General features: G+C 39.3%; 1 long non-coding RNA gene across 3 annotated transcripts in view; it reads left to right on the top strand.

Moving 5' to 3' along the window:
- The window catches only part of LOC115652376, a 32,267-nt gene extending 21,915 nt beyond the window's left edge, over positions 1-10,352 (top strand). For 2 of the 3 annotated variants that reach the window (XR_004000622.1, XR_004000623.1), the window contains exons 2-3: positions 7,056-7,133; positions 10,011-10,352. This is a non-coding gene — a long non-coding RNA (uncharacterized LOC115652376). Of the gene's footprint in view, positions 1-7,055; positions 7,134-7,909; positions 9,221-10,010 lie in introns of those variants that run through there. The other variant, XR_004000624.1, reaches the window with a different exon arrangement.
- The last annotated feature ends 8,466 nt before the right edge of the window (positions 10,353-18,818 follow it).

Raw genomic sequence — 18,818 nt, 5'->3', positions numbered from 1 at the left:
AATGATACAGCTACTGTAATACAAATAAGAGGGAAGTTCCTTAAAATAGGATGAAATGTATCTTTTAGTGAGTAGATCAGGGAAATGGGAATCAGTACTTTTGTGTTGTGTTCCCATTTCTGGGAGTGACTTGTAATATGAATTTGGGCCAATTACTTAACCTTGTCATGTGATCCCTCTGTCATGTGACCCATCTGAGCCTTCACCTCCCATCAGCCCCATCTTTTTGGGGACTACATTTTCTATAATTTCCCTTTCCTTCAAAGGCCAAGTCCCAATGACTATTGACAGCTGTGCCTCCCTTAAGTTTAGTGTTTGCTGAATTTAGTACCAATAAAGTGGCTGAATTTGAAACATCTAGATCCTGAAACACACAGATAAGGCACATTAGGGTTTCACTCAGTGCTGCAGCTACTTAGCAGTATGCTTGATCCTTTCTAAAGGAGCTGCATGTATTCCACTGCGGGTTCGTTTTCCTTTATGTCACAGTGAGTCTTGAACATAAGATGAATCCAAAGTGATTGACATGTCACATTCTAAGTTAAACCATTTTTTTGTTTAATCTCTTTTTAACCTGTGCTTTTCTATAAGTAGGTGATAGTGTGTTTTATGCAATATTTTCACGACAGTTCTCAAAACTAAGAAAATCAGCCACTTTTTTCAGAATGACATATGGGCAGAAAATGACAAGAGCATGCCACTTTAGCAGCAGTACGAATGCTTAAGAGTGTTTTGTAATTGGAAACTTACCATTTTTTTGTATTACTTGAATCGTTTCCAGAAATGCTCTAAGACATTAATTCAGTGCACCTCGTTGGTGCCTATGTAGTAATGAACAGAAGTTGTTTGACAAGTAAAACCTTAAATATTTGAAATGTTGGTAGTTGATAGTAGCTTATGGGGCCCCTAGTGTATTTTTAGGACTCCTAAACTCTTCAAAAGCTGTGAGCAGCTTTTCCCCTTGTAAAAATTAACAATTTGCTGACCTTCCTCTGCTGAGTGCTTCAGTTCTCTGATTGCTGCCATACAACTGTTTTACATTAGATTAATGATGTTTAGACTTCATCTTTGTAGCCATCTTAATTTTAGTTTATCCTTTTGCGCATTTTGACATATCATATTGCATATAGATTTAAAAGCAATAATATCTCTTTGTGATCTTCAGGTTTCTACAGACTCTCCCAGCTGAATGATTTTGTGTTATCTTGACCAGACAAGCACCATAATTATTAATGAAAGGGCAAATGAAAATTTAGCCAAGGTTCCACAGATATGGAATGTATGTAGCTTGAGACCAGAGTTCCATCTCCAGTGAAAACTGAATTGATATTTCAGTAAGATATTGGTACACTAGTACAGGTACACTAATTCACTAGTCAGGATGTAAAAATGACTGATGGCAGCGAAATTGGATCAAAAAATTGTCTAGATTAACCAAAAAGCTGAAGGAAAGAAACCTCACAGCTTGGTAAAAATTCTACAGGACTGCACAAACCAGCATAACCAGAGCAATACCCATCCTGGTTCAAATGGTTTATTAGAGGAAATAAAAAAAATGTGATGCCCTTAAAATATGTGATAAACAAAATTAATTTGATACAAGGGGAGATTACGTCCATACAGGTGTGTGGTCTAATGATTAAAACAGGACAGGGATTCAGGAATCATAGGATCTATTCCCACTCATTTCTCTGAGTTGCTGTGTGTTACTTACCCCATCTGTGCTTCAGTTTCATTGTCTATAACATGGGGTGTTATCAGTTAGAATTACCATGATTAACTTATGTTTGTAAAGAACTTTGCATCCTTGGATATGTTCTGCAGTTGCTAGACAATGGCAATGGGAATATACCCATGACAGCCAGCCCCTGCTGAGAGAGTTCTCATATTGTCGCTGGATAACAACATCTGAGCACTCAACCTACAGAGTCCCATCAGTGTAACAAAAATACTTAAACATGAATTTGCAGTGGTATGCAATTGTTTTACTAGGCAGAAAATAATTAATGGCAGAATCTGCTTCCTTCTACATTGAATAACTGGCTTTCTTGTACAGAAGAAATTGTTGCTTTTGAAGATCTCACATAGGTGGCTAAGGGCTTAATGATGCACTTAAATGACTGGGATAATTTAAAAACATTTTGAAAAATGTGACTGCAATATATTTCATAAACAGCTCCTGACCAAATACTAATAAATAAATAAACAGACCTGTCTATTGATGAAAACAACCACACACTGACCTGAAATAAAATATTTACTGATGTATTATCTCTGAGATTCTCATCTAAAATATACCTATTGGGTCAATAATTATTGACATTCACCTCAACAGAAGTCAATACGTTTTTAGTGTGGTGTTTTTTTTTTTTTTTTTTTGTTTTGTTTTTTTTATCATTAAGGTTGCCAGCACTTCACACCTCCTCTGCCCCTCTGTTTTTCTTTTCCCAACTGCAGATCCTCTCTCATTCTCTTTGAATGAACAAGACAAGCTGTGGCTACAGGAGTATAAATGTGTGGAATGTCTTATCCATTCCAGATTTATAGTAGAAAAGTGTCTGTCTTTCACTGCATTAAAGTGAGATTTTGTGGATTCTGCCTTTCCTTCTGTCTGGAGAAGTTGCCATTATTAATTTTTTTTCATTAATTAGCTTGAAAATTAATTGTTACATTTGATTAATTTAATTATTAAACAGGTCAACAGAAACTTTGCTGCCTTCAGAATGTGATAATCCTGTTACAATTGGACTCATTTTTGTAAAGTAAAATAATTATGTCCAGAAAAAATTTCTTCTGTATCAAACTCATTCTATGGGGAAAGTTCTTTAATCTAGAAATCATATTTGGTGATTTATGGTCTGCTGTTACTGATATTGCCATGATCCTGTGAAAAATGTGATTTTTTTTTCTCCTCTCAATGGAAATTTTTGTGTTTCTGTCATGGTATAATTCCCTACTCTGAACCTTAGCGTCCAAAAGATGGGGTACTAGCATGAATTCCTCTAAGCTCAATTACCAGCTTAGTACTTGTAGCGCTGCCACCAACCAGGAATTCCAGTGCCTGGTACACTCTGGTCCCCCCCCAAAACCTTTCCCGGAGACCCCCAAGACCCAGACCCTCTGGATCTTAACACAAGGAAAGTAAACCCTTTCCCCCACAGTTGCCTCTCCCCCCCGGGTTACCCTGGAAGATCACTGTGATTCAAACTCCTTGAATCTTAAAACAGAGAGGAAAATGCACCTTCCCCCCTCCTTCTCTCTTCCCCTCCCAGATTCTCCCTGAGAGAGACAGTAATCCTAACACAGAGAGAAATTAGCCTCTCTCTCCCCCTTCCCTCCTTTCTCCCCACCAATTCCCTGGTGAATCCAGACCCAGTCCCCTGGGGTCTCACCAGAATAAAAAAAAAAAATCAGGTTCTTAAACAAGAAAAGCTTTTTAATTAAAGAAGAAGAAAAACAGTAAAAATTATCTTTGTAAATTTAAGACGGAATATGTTATAGGGTCTTTCAGCTATAGACACTGGGAATACCCTCCCAGCCTAAGTATACAAGTACAAATTAAAATCCTTTCAGCAAAATACACATTTGAACTCCTCCCAGCCAAATACAAATTTGCAAATAAAGAAAATAAACATAAGCCTAACTCACTTTGTCTGGACATATAAGTCTGGACTATATAAGAGACTGTATCAGAGAGACTGGAGAGAAACCAGGTTGCACATCTGGTCACTCTCAGAACCCAGAGAGAACAACAACCAAACACTAACAGCACACACAAAAATTTTCCTCCCTCAAGATTTGAAATTATCCTGTCCCCTGATTGGTCCTCTGGTGAGGTGACAGTCTGGCTCACTGATCTTGTTAACCCTTTACAGGCAAAAGAGAGATGAAGTACTTCTGTTCTATTAACTCTTACTTATCCGTTTATGACAGTTTCAAATAAGAAAATGTCAATTAAAATGAAAACGTCTAAATCAGGGATATATTAAAATTTGCAACAGCTTGTGGGCAGATTTTATAAATCACCAAATTTGTCCATATCTGAGTAAAGTGAAAAACAGAATTGTCCTGAGTTCATATAAAGAACCAATAAAAGGAATAAGATGGATTGATCTAGCTAAAAATAAAATAAAATAAAAATTTAGGTGTGATGGAATGAAACGCAACCATTAGCAAGTCATATTTAAGTATTATTCATTTGAATTCACCATGATGTATTTTGCATATACTAATTCCACTTTAGACAGTTTTCTTTTTGCTTTGATGGTTTTGGTCTCCTTTTCCTGTGATACTTGTTGCAGATAATAGAAGAGTAAATGATTTATATTCATAATATATTTCCTTCTCACCCTTTGAAGGAAATGCAAAGTTTGAGTGAGCAATTGTATTACCAGCATTTGTTTATATTTATAAGTAAGTACATTTGGTACTTGTGATTGTTTCTCTCTCCTTCTCAAGGCCAAATTTGATCATCCTTGTGACAAGAGTTTTGTGCGGGGGATCTAGGGTAGATTGGGCTTGGGGCATGAATCCTTTCTATCTCCCTGGGAGTTTGGCGTGCTCAGAATGTGCAGCCCCACTTCTAGCCTACAAACTGTACTAAGAGCTGGGGTTGCTGCACTTCTCTTACAGAACTGGGTGGGGAGAGAGGGAGGGTAAAGCCTGTGGATCTACACAGATGTTGAGTACCTGGGCTATTTCTATGCTCTTCTCACAACACACCCCCTGCAAGCTGCTGCAGAGAGAGGCTCTGTAGCATGCAGTGTGTGTGGATCTTCTTACCCAGCCTCTCTGTGGACCCCCCGCAGTGGAAGTACAGTGATTCTGTTGCTTTTATAGCTTTAAGCACCAATGGAGGGAAAGAGCAATAGTAAAGTTTGACGTGTCTTGTTTGTTCCTTTTAAAAAAAGTTAGTTTTAGAAAACTAACTTTGGTTTGTATCTTGCAATTTCCCTCTGTGCACTTACGTCAATAAATATAGAAAGCTTCAGGTCCTGTGTGATGATTGAGGAGTTAAAGCTTTTGAGCATGTGAGAGAACACCCCTTACAAGTTTCAGCAATGGTCATGACATGACAGACCCCACATGAGAATGCCCTCAGGAATGCTGACTAATATCCTAACACCCTCTAATGGGAAATCTCAGCAAGGAAAGCTCAGCTAACCTGTTAAACCAATAGATTTACTCCAAATTTGCACTTGTGTAAAGGACAACAAACTTTCCCGTAAAAGCCAGGTGTCTTTCTACAACTCACAAGTAGCAACAAGAATTGTAGAAGATATTTATAACCTGATGCTTCTCTTACTTTTATTAAGTTATCGAAAATGGACTCCCTGGTTACACACATATACTTTGCAATAATTATTCTGTTGCTTATATTATTCCTGCTTACAAATAATTTATTTGTAGCCTTTGTTTTTTAGTAAACCGGCCCAACATATCAGTTTATTTACAATAAATACTGTAAATGCTGCATAATGTATTTCCTGTAGAGAGCAGATTTCTCTTTCCCCTTTCATGTTCAGTTATGCTATGACTTCTCAATGTATTTCATTATATAGATGATCAGCTCGTTGATAAATCTATTTGCCTATTAATACCTAAAATAACATATCCATTCAATTAGGAAGATCCCTGGGCTTACTTTCTATTAATACTGACCACAAGCTTATGGAACAAACCCTGATACCTCCAACTAACATGTTAATGAAATTATCTGAGTGCACATGGTATACCAGTATGTATAAAAAGGTCAGAGTGCATTGGTGGTGGGCAAAGAGGGAAAGGAAACAGACTTCTTCAGTTTTGGTGAATTCAAGTAATATATAGAGCCTAGAGCTGGGAAGCTTGTTCATATTGCACTGGCATATTCTGCTAAAAATCAAAGATCTGGGCTAAGCAGTACATTGTTTCTTGTTTTATACACAGCATTATACAAGAAAGGGATGGGGGCCCTGAATTGGAGAAGCTGTTGATCCACCTAGAAAAGAGGGCGGGGGCCATTTTTTGTTCTGTTTGTATAGACAATTGGGTCCTGGTCCATGACGGGATCTTAGGCACCATGGTAATACAAATAATAATTGAGAAAGATCCTTTGGTGTATAATAGCAAATTCTAGAGAAGTTTAGCAGGAATATATGAAAATCTTAGAGCAACTGTATTAAAATATTAATATTAATTTAAAATGAAATACTGGGATATTTTCATTTTTTTGAGGCATAGTTTTATATTTGCATTCATTTTTACCAGTTTGACTCAGCAAACTCATTGTTTCATGAGGACTGTGCAGGAAAACTAGAAGACTGTGCCTTTCTATTTTCATCCATGTAACAGGGCTGTCGTTTTTCTATGCTTACTATATATTTCATGAACTTCATGCCACTACATTTAATTAAATATATTTTTCACCTACACTTGCATGAAATTAACACTTCCTCCCTTGAAGTGACAATTTTATGGAGACATTCTTGTGTCCCATGAAATTTAAAAAAAATCACATCCACTGGGCATTTATTTACACATCTAAAAGTGATAGGCTGTGTTGCATGTCATTTTCATCAGCACACCTGCTGATCTTACCATTGCTAATTAAAGACTGCATTTAAAGCATTATAAACACTTTGTGGCTGGGCTTGATGAAGGCAATGCACCCGCTTTGAAAAGGAACATTAATTCCATGGTTGCTTGAGGAAAGTCAGTGTACTGTCCTGTATATAGATGAAGGGAGTGGTACTTTTTGACCCTATATAGGAGGAGCTTGAGGTAGGTTACAGGATCAAGAGCTTGATCAAAAGCCAATGTAGTGCTTATTGTCAGTTTCATATTTTCAAGGGAATATATAATACTGTAATGAGAAGACATCAATAGCCACAATATGTGCTTGTCTGTCTAGTGGTATTCTGAGAAATGTTAGCTGTCAGCAAGTATCTCATCAAGGACAAAATGAATGAAACCAAAATATTATGAAAATGGGATGTGAAGGTCTATGAATGTTTCTGTTCTTATTAAACTGAAGCAATGTGGTTCTGTTACTGACCAATACTTTTATTCTGCAGGATGACATTGAAGAACAATTTGAAGTGAAATGTAATCCAGCTGAAGATGGTAAAACCACTATAGAGAATATGAAGTAGGTGGGTGAAATCTCTGATGAAATAAGTTAAAGACATGCATGAAGTTGTGACATTCCCCAGGGTACAATCTGGACTGTTCAACAGTGTTGTGCCCTGAACACTCTACCCTGAGGCGCCTTTTACATTGCTTTACTGCCAGAACAGCCACTCCTGGTCTGCTCATGCAGTCTTCAGCCAGTAAATTCACTCTCAGCTAAATACATGAATGTTCTCCCAGCCACTCATGAACTACATATAGGGCAACACCCACAAATTCTTCAGTCCCAGTCTTTTCCCAAAAAATGTGCATCTTGCACTGCTCAGTATTGTCCTGGATAGTGCAAGCTCATAGTAAGTCCATCATTCCAACACTGGGTAATGATTATGCACCAGCCTTCTTATCCTAAGTTGGGATTCCCAAACACTTCAGTTCAAACACACTGGTTTAGATAAAACAATAAAACAAGTTTATTAACTAGAGAAAAGTAGATACAATTTTTCTAGTTGAGTTGCCATTTAAAAGAAAGAGCAATGAAATGTGTCTTTAAACCAAAGAAATACTAACTGCAAATAGAAGTAGGCAGAGTACAGGAACTAAAGTTGGAGATGAATTTCTATGGCTAAAAACTGGAAGTAGTAATAGAAATAATAGTATCAGATCATATGATAAATAAAACTGAAAAAACCTGTGAAAGAGAGAGATACCTGTGAAAGCATAGTGTTTAGTGCCTCATATAAATCTGAAAATGAGATAAAAGGAAAAAAATCACATTGCATCCCGTTTCCCTGCCCTTTAGGTCTTCATGGTTTCTATTTAAAGACAGAGCCTAAAGACACACATGTAAGGAACTTTGCTCTGCCTCCCTTCTGCTTTCTCACTGGTCAGCGGAGAGGAATTATTGTGCAGAAGAATCTGAAATGGGAGCCTGAGAAGATGCTGTTGTGTAAGGTGTTTCTGGGACTCCAAGCCTACACGCTCATTGGGGAACAGCACGAGGAGGAGAGAAATTGTTCAAGCTAGCTATCCCCTGGAAAGAAGGAAATCGTGGCACATCCAACTCCCCTCACCTGCCTAGAATCCAGGGGAAATGCAGTGGCCCTCGTCTTTTCTGGCTCTCCACAGAAGGAATGTGGTTAGGAGCACAAGAGTTGTTCCTCTACACAGCTCCGCACTGTATGTGCATGTGCACAGTGATACACATACTTTGACTTTCTAAAAGCTTGCTTCTTTCATACACATTCCCTTGTCCTCATTCTTTGCTCTGTGCCATTTTTCATCATTCAAGATGATAAATGCCACTTCACTGCATCTTTTCAACAGCTATGTTTGCATTTAGTACTCAGAAGAATAGAAAGAACATTCTGCAAGGGACAAGTGGACAACAGGATAGTGTGCTGCCTTTCTGGAGCCAGAACATGAGATGCCACAGTAAGATTGAATAGGCTTCTGAAATTCATGGGCAAGGACCCATTGGTGATGGTTCATATTGGCACTAATGATTTGATCCCAGTCTATAAGTACCTACATGGAAAACAAATATTTGATAATGGGGTCATCAATCTAGTAGAGGAAGGTGTAATACGATCCAATGGTTGGAAGCTGAAGCTAGACAAATTCAGGCTGGAAATAAGGTGTAAATATTTACAGTGAGAGCTTAACCACTGGAACAGTTTATTGTGAGTTGTTATGCATTCTCCATCACAGGCAATTTTAAAATCAAGATTGGATGTTTTTCTATAAGATATCCTCTAGGAATTATTTTTGGGGAAGTTCTATGGCCTGTGTTATACAAGTGGTCAGACTGGATGACCACAATAGTCTCCTCTGGCTTTTGAATCTATGAATCAAAACATCCAAACATCATAATATGTGAATTTCCCCCATCTTTTTTTATCTACTTTAACCACCAGTGCTGAGCCAGTAAACTCATAGACATTTCCATTTTATGTCTGAAGAAGCTAGAAGTGCTGATCCAGTTACAATGTTGAGGGATGTCACTTGATATCAGACCAGGAAGTTTGATGGTCTGAGCCATCAACTCAGCCAAAGAACTCATGGAAGTCTGGGCCCAAAAATATAAAGGACCCAAGTTGAAAAAGGGCTAATGTATTTGATATGACACTCTTGTTCAATAAAACATCATGTATAATATTTCACCATGGCCATAACTCATTTTTTAAAGTTAGAATTTTAAAATTTCAAGCAAAAATACATTGTGTTGAAAATGATGAGTCATAACCTGAAACACCAAGTCATCTAGAAGTAGAAGGTTCAAAAACTAGGATTTTTGAGTGAGCATGTAAACATCTTCAATAGAGAGCTGAAAATCTTCTCTATGACTTCAATTTGTAGTTACCCTCATTTCTGGAATTATATAAGAAACAGCAGTACAGCTGTAATTTGCATCTCCCTTGTGTATTACTATAGCAAATTGGATATAGTATATTTAAAATAAAATTACTCATTCTAGTGCAGCTCCTAGAATATAGCAGTGTAGGTTAGAACATCTTTCCCTTCCAAACAAAGCTACTGAATCTGTTGTTTAATTCATTATTTGTCATGCCCCAAGTGTGCACATGGTATCTGAGAAACCTGCATATTAATGCTGCTTTTTTTCTTCTTTAGCCAGTCTGACAAAGCAAATATACCAAAATGACACACACTGTACAGAGTCTTTTGTACAGAGAGACTCCATCATTTTCTTTTCAGCTGAAGTAACTTGTGCTGCATTAACTTAACTGCATCTCAGTCACTCTTGACTTTGTATAGCCCGTATATACTTAAAGTTATGGCCACTTTTGTGCTGGGGGGGTGGGGGAGCAGGAGCGTATACTAAAGTTCAAAGAACATACTATACTGTACTTTATCTTAGGACATCTTCCTTTTTTGTATTACAGGAAGTACCATGCAGAAAAGCTACAGAGACCATTACTGTTGAAACAAAATTGATCTTACATTACCACTGAGTTCATTAAATATTGTTGTTCTATTGAAATCAACATTGATTGTACATGTGACATTGATAACAGTACATCATTAATTCATTACGAACAGGGCTACTCCAATAAATGCTAGATGAATTAATAATAACTGGATTCTTAAAATGCTACCAGGTTTACTTCAGGTTTTCTGTCTCCATGTGTAATTACTGCCAGGGCTATCACTGTTACCTACTATTTAATAAATGAAACCAAACAGAAAATTAAAAATGGTGTTACCTGAGTGTTGCTATAAAAATACTGAATGTCTTAAATATCAGTATTGATGATGCCTAAAGGCAAGAATTTTGCTTAGTCAAGATTTGTGTTTTCAATTTATTTTCTTCAGCATGAATCTAGCTAGCCAAAGTAGTCTAAGGGATTTTTTGTGTTAGCTTGGTTACTACATTTTTTATTGAAGAATGATTGATTCATTGTTTACAATTATACAAATAGTGAAATAGGCTTCAAAATATTTACAAGATGGCTATGAAAATAAAACTTTTTCTTAAAAAATAATTCTTAGATATTAATCACAGGAGGAAAATTAAAGGCAACTTTTCAGTAAAATAGCAAATATTTCATTTAAAGTGGACAGGTTTGCACATAAAAGCACAGAAACTTGTACAAAAATCTCACACTGTGCCACATTAAATAAATAAAATAAATAAATTTTCTCTTAAAAGAAAAGGACCCTGACTACTTTAGGTTCAGTTTGAGATACCATTTAGCACTCTGGTCCCTAATACTGATTTCCTGCCATATTTGTACCAGTGTAACATCAGAGATTTCAGTTAAATTACCTCTGCTTTACACACGTGTAGGATCAGAATCAGATTCCCACGTTTGGCACATATTAAGTTTACAGAATTGACTGTTAGCCTTTTCATCTGTCTGTCAAGTATGGTTGTTTGTTCCTCTTTCACACATTTCTAAATAGCACATATGCTTAATAGTCCAAACTGGTTTTTCTTTACACTCTCCATCAAAAAATACTGCTATGAGGACATGCTGAAGATCATCTCCAATAACTATTTAATATATAGATTATTATATGATGATTTCACTCAGATCAAGGGTGTGTGGGGATTTATTTATTTTAATTTCAAGAATCAAAAAAGGGACACGGCTTAGAGGAAGTTTAGGGGTGAATGGATTAGACTGATTTGCTCCTCCCTTTTCTCGTGGTGTTTTCTATATATTTTTTTTTAAACTTGGCATGCTTAGTGATGAATGGTTGTGGTATAATACCTGCTTACAATTAAATTGATAAATCACACATAGTTATTAGGGTAATTAAATTGTAGATAAGGTGGTTATATGATTGACGAGTCTATTGAAGGCTGTATATGAGAGCTACTTAGGGCAGAGACTGTCTCTACTCATTATTTGTTCAGCATTAATATAATAAGCCCTGATCCTTATTGAGGCCTCTAACCACTACAGTATTATAAATAATATTAATAGAGTTTCATGAGGCCAAATACTGGCCCTGCATGTCTCCACAATATATAATCTACATGATGCATCAAGGATCCATGACTATGATTTAAGGGTATAATATCCCTACTCAAGGGCCATGTATGGTCCTTATGCAACTACCCATTTCCTACCTTCTGTTCCAATCCAACCTGAGCACTGTTGGGCTGATGTCAGACAGGCACTGGGCACGTGTATTGCTTTCTTGAGGGGAGGATGATCCATTTAGTGAGGAAAACTTAGAGGTCTCACATGTGAAAAATCACACTCCGGTGATGGCTTGGAGAGAACCTAGGGCATCACTGGGCCAACTGTCTCTCTCTCTCCCCCCAACATTGAGGATAAGATCTCATTTGCCCCAAAAGATAAACAGTTACTTTGAGATTCATAAATGGAGGGAAACCACTACAGTGTCCCTGGCTCCTTCCATAGGCACAACAGGATCTTCGGAGGGGTGCTTCAGGGAACAGAATTCATTTGCGTAGCCCACCAACTCCATGGCTTTTGAATATAGAATGAATACAGAACTCCCTGATTTTCTTCTGTGCCTGGGCCCAACCGTTTTAGAATTGGTCAGCCCACTGTGGAACCAGGCTATGCAGCTATGGCTATAAGAAGCTACCACACATCTTACTGCCATGTTAAACAGAAAATCAGGATTCAGCCCAAGGTAATCAATTGCAAAAGTGCAGATACTCTGCCAGAGCTGTTTAATTAATTTAAATGTACCCTGTATATGAATGTTGTTTTATTTGTAATTGCTGGCACTTCATGTGAGAAAATTATAAAATATATTTACAAAAATAAATAGGTCCTCCAGGATACATCAGCAGCAAAATCTAAGTATATTTTGGTAGACACTATGTACTTTGACATGGGCAGAGAAAGTTTCCCCTCACCTTATTATACACTATAGCTGTGCAAGTTTTTACACCTTATTCAATAACAAAGCAGCAGCCACCATCTTCTGAGTCAGAGGCCCTGTCTAGATTAGCATTTTAAATAGCATTTTGAACATAATGGCTAACACAATTAAAAAAAAACAACACTTAGTTCTTCCTGTAGACAGAATTTAGCACAATTAAAGTGGATTGTGCTCACCCTAAGACTCCTTTCTATTTTTTCTAGTGTAGACATGCCCAGAAACTGTCTGGTTTTTAACCAGGCTGAAAGAAAGATGGTGAAGGGGCACTAAGGGGATAGAAAAACAAACAAAACAGAGGAATGAAAAGGAGAGTTTGAAAGAAGATAAGGGAATAAAGGTAGGAAAACTTCTGGGTAAAAGAGTAAAATGACAGCCCAAGTTTAAAGGAATTAAATGATATTTTATTTGTTCAAGTTTCTAAATTTATTAGGCCAAATTCAGATCTGATGCAATTGAGAGTAAGTTCAGATACGCTAATAGAGTTGGACCTGATTACACCAGGGTTGAATTTAGCTCATTGAGTAAAATTTTCAGAAATTTATCAGCTTAAGTCCCATTTTTCAGAAGTGACTTCGGCATCACATAGGTACTTTGGAAAATGTTATCCTACATCTTCTTTTAAAGTGACATAGGCACTAAGGCCCAACTCCTCACAAGTATTTGTGCTCCTAATTTCTACTGAAACCATTTCAGTGGAAGTTAGGAGCTTAAGTAACTGAGGACATGTGCCTAAGTCAGAGAATCTTCCTGAAATTTGAGAACAATCTTAGCATGAGACCTTTGCCATGTGATTTTTGTTGTTTTTTGTGGAGATGCTCAGATACCATGGGTGGGGATCCATTTATAAGAATGGAAATAGATATGTGATTATAGACTGCACAACAAGTTCCAGCATATGGACAAACTGTTAGAAACTTTCTGTGATGGGATGAAGTTCTTGTAGAGCCCAGAGTGAGTGAGAATAGAGTTGATTGACTAGCTGGGCTGTCAATCATTTGGAGAGCTCAGGATTGGACTTTCCTAACTCCCAAGGATTCTGGGTAAGGAAGCCCGCTATAAAACTTCCTGGCTTGCACTTGAGAGTTACATTGTGGATGGAGGACTTATTTAGAGGAATTTGGCTTGTTGGAGTTAAGTTATGGAACGGATGAGCAAACATTTTGGCCCCAGGCCACATCTGGGTGGGGAAATTGTATGCAGGGCCATGAATGTAAGGCTGGGGCATGGGGTTGGGGTGCGGGAGGGAGTGTGAGGTGTGGGAGAGAGTACAGTGTGCAGGAAGGGGCTCAGGGCAAGAGGTTGGGATGCAGGAGGGATGTGGGGTGCAGTGAGGGGCTCAGGGCAGGGGGTTGGGGTGTAGGAGGGGGTGTGGCAGGGGGCTCAGGGAAGGGAGTTGGGGTGCGGGGTGCAGGAAGGGTTTGGGATGTGCTTACCTTTAGCAACTCCCAGGTGGCAGCAGTGTGCAGCAGGGCTAAGGCAGGCACCCTGCCTGCCCTGACCCTGCGCCGCTCCCAGAAGTGGCCATCATGTTTGGCAGTGGCTCCTGGGAGTGGAGTGGGGCAGGTACTTCCGCCATGTGCTGCCCCTGCCTGCAGGTACCACCTGTCATAAACAGATAGCTAAGGGTTAATGTCTCTTTCACCTGAAGCACCTGACCAGAGGACCAATCAGGAAACCGGATTTTTTCAACTTTGGGTGGAGGGAAGTTTGTGTCTGAGTCTTTGTTTTCTGGCTGCCTGCTTTCTCTGAGCTTTGGAGAAGTAGTTTCTACTTTCTAGTCTTCTGTTTCTAAGTGTAAGGACAAAGAGATCAGATAGTAAGTTATATGGTTTCTTTTCTTTGGTATTTGCATGAATATAAGTGCTGGAGTGCTTTGATTTGTATTCTTTTTGAATAAGGCTGTTTATTCAATATTCTTTTAAGCAATTGACCCTGTATTTCATCACCTTAATACAGAGAGACCATTTGTATGTATTTTTCTTTCTTTTTATATAAAGCTTTCTTTTAAGACCTGTTGAAGTTTTCTTTACTGGGAAATTTCAGGAAAATTGAGTCTGTACTCACCAGGGAATTGGTGGGAGGAAGAAATCAGGGGGGAGATCTGTGTGTGTGTTGAATTTGCTAGCCTGATTTTGCATTCCCTCTGGGGGAATAGGAAAGTCCTTTTTGTTTCCAGGACTGGGAACGGAGAGGAGGAGTCACTCTGTTTGGATTCACAGAGCTTGTGTCTGTGTATCTCTCCAGGAGCACCTGGAAGGGGGAAGGGAAAAAGGATTATTTCCCTTTGTTGTGAGACTCAAGGGATTTGGGTCTTGGGGTCCCCAGGGAAGGGTTTTCAGGGGGACCAGAGTGCCCCAAAACACTCTAATTTTTTGGGTGGTGGCAGCAAGTACCAGGTCCAAGCTGGTAACTAAGCTTGGAGGTTTTCATGCTAACCCCCATATTTTGGACGCTAAGGTCCAGATCTGGGATTAAGGTTCTGACCACCCCCGAAGCTCCCATTGGCCGCAGTTCCCCATTCCCGGCCAGGAGCTGTTGGGAGCAGTGCCTGCAGGCAAGGGCAGCGCTTGGAGCCCTCTGCCTCCCCCTCCCCCAGGGGCCACAGGGATGTGGTGCCAGCCGCTTCCGGGAGCAGTGCGGGGCCAGGGCAGGCAGGGAGCCTGCCTTAGCCCTGCTGTGCCATGGGGCTAACAATCCCATGGGCTGGATTGAAAACCCTGACGGGCCGGAACTGGCCCACGGACTGTAGTTTGCTTTTCCTGGTTATGGGAGGTATTCCTTGTTTCTTCTTCTTTTTGATTGATTTAAAATAAATCTAGGTGTTATTCTTTATAAAACTCCTTTGAAGTGGGTCTTGCTGCTTATTGGACTTTGCTGCTGTTCTGTGCCATACCCTCCTTGCTTTGTTCTGAAAATAAAGAAAAGTAATGAAATATCAAATGTGGCATTTTAAAAGAATGATATTTAAAAGAGTGATATTCTAAACTTATGATTTTTCAGTCTAAGCCACATGTCCACTGACTCTTCATGTTAATGTGCTATGATGCTGAGCAGGATACAAAAGTCAGGGTAAAAACAGTAGGCTAGGAAAAAAAAGGAAATCTGATCGTGTTTGATCTTTTTCTGTCAGATTGGAGGAATGAGCTATAGAGTGTTGATTTAATTGTGTTAAGTGCCTTGAGCCTTCAGGTATGTATCCCCTGTTCCAACAATAACAGCTGTGTAAAGATTCCACATGCTGATCAGTAGGTAAACCTCTGCTGTAGCTCAAAAATGTTTCTATAATACCACAGATGTAAAGGTCTAACTTGAGGACATTTCAAACAATAGACTTTTACAAGCTATAGAAATTGACTGTTTTTCTTTAATTGTGTGCTCCCTGTAAAACCAGGTCCAGATAATATCTAACCTATTATTGACACATTATCCAGCAGGGAATTAGCCAAATTTGACTATTACAAGCAACAACTGATTCCCCCACATGGCCCTCGGGGCCTCTTGTTGTGACAAGGAAAATGTTGCTAATAAACGCTCTCTTCCAGCTGAATCGGAGGGAATCCAGTCACTCATTTGATGGAGCTTTAACCAAAAACGTGTTGGACAAATTAAATATGGTTTAGCCTCCTGCTCTGGATTACATCAAGAACCTATAAATGCAAAAGGTTTAGTCACAGAAGACCATGCTTTGTAATTAATTATTGTAACTCTCCTCACAAATCAAAAGGAGCCTGGAGTGCAGAGTTCAATATGTCAAGACATGGGTACTTAAGTTTTTTAAAGAGGGGAAAAAAAGAAAAGGGGGCACGAGGGAAAGGTAAATATATATAGGCTGGAACCAGGAGGCCTGAACTCCTCAGATTGCTAGGAGTGAGCCAAGAACACATTGCTTTAGGGTATTGGCTGAAATTGTGATAGGCCATTTGTCATTTTACTGGTTTCATAAATAACTCATTGGTTTGTAAAATAATGATAGCTTGGAAGAGTTGTGCTCTTTAGAGCCATTTCCTTCTTTTGTCCCTCATGAAATATTTATGGTTGCGTTTGAAATACGCAATTCACGTTGACAATAGAAAATGGCAAGTCTGATGCCATACGTTGATATACGCACACATAGTGACGCAGGCAGAGGTGAATGAATTTCAGCATGGACAAAAGGATTCTTTTGATCTTGATGGTGTCAACAGGAAATTCTAGTTTGGCTGAATAAGACTACACCTAGACCCATTTTTAACAGACTCATGGTAAACAAAATACTAAGACTGGTTTTGTAATTTGGACCAAAATATGAATCCCAAAAAAGACCTGTATAACAAGCCATCCTTATTAGCTAAATTTCTGTCTTAAGACTCAGTTCTAACTTATTTCCCAAACATATATCTGTTTCATTTTCATAGCAAGACCATCTCCATTAAACAGCTGACCCCTGTTGGTTGCTTGAGTGATTACCTATGACAGGCTTCATTGCATGAAGCACAAAGGCAGTTTTCCATATCCTTGAATGATTTGACTTTCTGCATGAGCAGGAAACTCCATGAAGCCCAAGATGGAAAAGAATGTCACCAACCTCTGTAAATTCTGTGGGGCCTTCATCACAACCCTTGTGAACATTTGAAGTTTTCTGGTAGTCTAGAGAGGCTTCACAAACCATGGCCCAAAAGAAAACATGCAGAGAGAGGGGAAAAAAACTTTTCCTCTTCACTACTTCTCATTCATCTCTCCTATTTACCTAGCTTCTTTCAGTCTGACTGTATCTCATCTGGTAGGTATGACTACTTTGCCACTGTGGCTGCCTTGGGATTGTAGACCGTTTCTGGCAAACTTCAGCTTCAGCTACCTAGTTTTGAACTTGCAGAGTCCTAATATTGATAGACCAAAGGGAGTTCTTTAGAGATGTACACTTTACCACACAAACTTCCACATGGCTGGACTTTACAAAAAGGAGACAAGCCATTTACAATGCACATTTTACTTCTCTACAGAGGAAAAAGGACAGTAAACTATCCAAACTCCTACATGCCACAGGGGGCTACAACAGTGGTACCCTTAACTCACCCAACAATATTGTTAATATATCCAACCACACACTTAGCCCAGCAGAAGAGTCTGTCCTATCTCGAGGACTCTCTTTCTGCCCCACTACCACCTTGCACATGATACAGTTCTGCAGTGATCTGGAAGCCTACTTTCACCATCTTCGACTCAAGGAATATTTTCAACACACCACTGAACAGTGTACTGACCCACAGGAACCCTCCTACCAACTCTACAAGAAGAAGAATTCTGCGTGGACTCCTCCTGATGGTCGAAATGACAGACTGAACTTCTACATAGAGTGCTTCTGCAGATGTGCACAGGCTGAAATTGTGAACAAACAGCATAACTTGCCCCATAATCTCAGCCATACAGAACGCAACGCCATCCACAGCCTCAGAAACAACTCTGACATTATAATCAGAGGGGCTGACAAAGGAGGTGCTGTAGTCATCCTGAACAGGACAGATTATGAACAGGAGGCTTCCAGGCAACTCTCCAACACCACATTCTACAGACCACTATCCTCCGATCTCACAGAGGAGTACCAAAAGAAACTATGACGTCTGGTCAAGAAACTCCCTGCTATAGCTCAGGAACAAATCTACATGGACACACCCCCAGACCCCTGACCAAGGGTATTCTATCTGCTACTCAAGATTCATAAACTTGGAAATCCTGGATGCCCCATCATCTCAGTCATTGGCACCCTAACAGCAGGATTATCTGGCTATTTGGACTCTCACCTCAGACCCTATGCTACCAGCACTCCTAGCTATCTTCGAGACACCAACGACTTCCTGAAGAAACTACAATGCATTGGTGATCTTCCTGAAAACAGCATCCTGGCCACCACGGATGTAGAAGCTCTTTACACCAATATTCCACACAAGGATGGACTACAAGCTGTCAGGAACAGTATCCCTGGTGGCTGAGCTTTGTAACTTTGTCCTCACCCATGTTTCATATTTGGAGACAACTTATACTTTCAAGTCAGTGGCACTGCTATGGGTTCCTGCATGGCTCCACAGTATGCCAACATTTTTATGGATAACCTAGAACAATGCTTCCTCAGCTCTCATCTGTTAGCTCCCCTCCTCTACATGCTCTAGAGTGGTGACATCTTCATCTTGTGGACCCACGGGAAGGAGGTCCTTGAAGAATTCCACCTGTATTTCAACAATTTCCACCCCACCATCAATCTCAGCCTGGAACAGTCCACACAAGAGATCCACTTCCTGGACACTACAGTGCAAATAAGTGATGGTCACATAAACACCACCCTATACCAG

The sequence above is a fragment of the Gopherus evgoodei genome, chromosome 5, assembly GCF_007399415.2.
Source record: "Gopherus evgoodei ecotype Sinaloan lineage chromosome 5, rGopEvg1_v1.p, whole genome shotgun sequence".
Classification (NCBI taxonomy): Eukaryota; Metazoa; Chordata; order Testudines; family Testudinidae; genus Gopherus; species Gopherus evgoodei.
The sequence above is the reverse complement of the archived record's forward strand: the minus strand, read 5'-3'. Positions and strand labels throughout refer to the sequence as shown.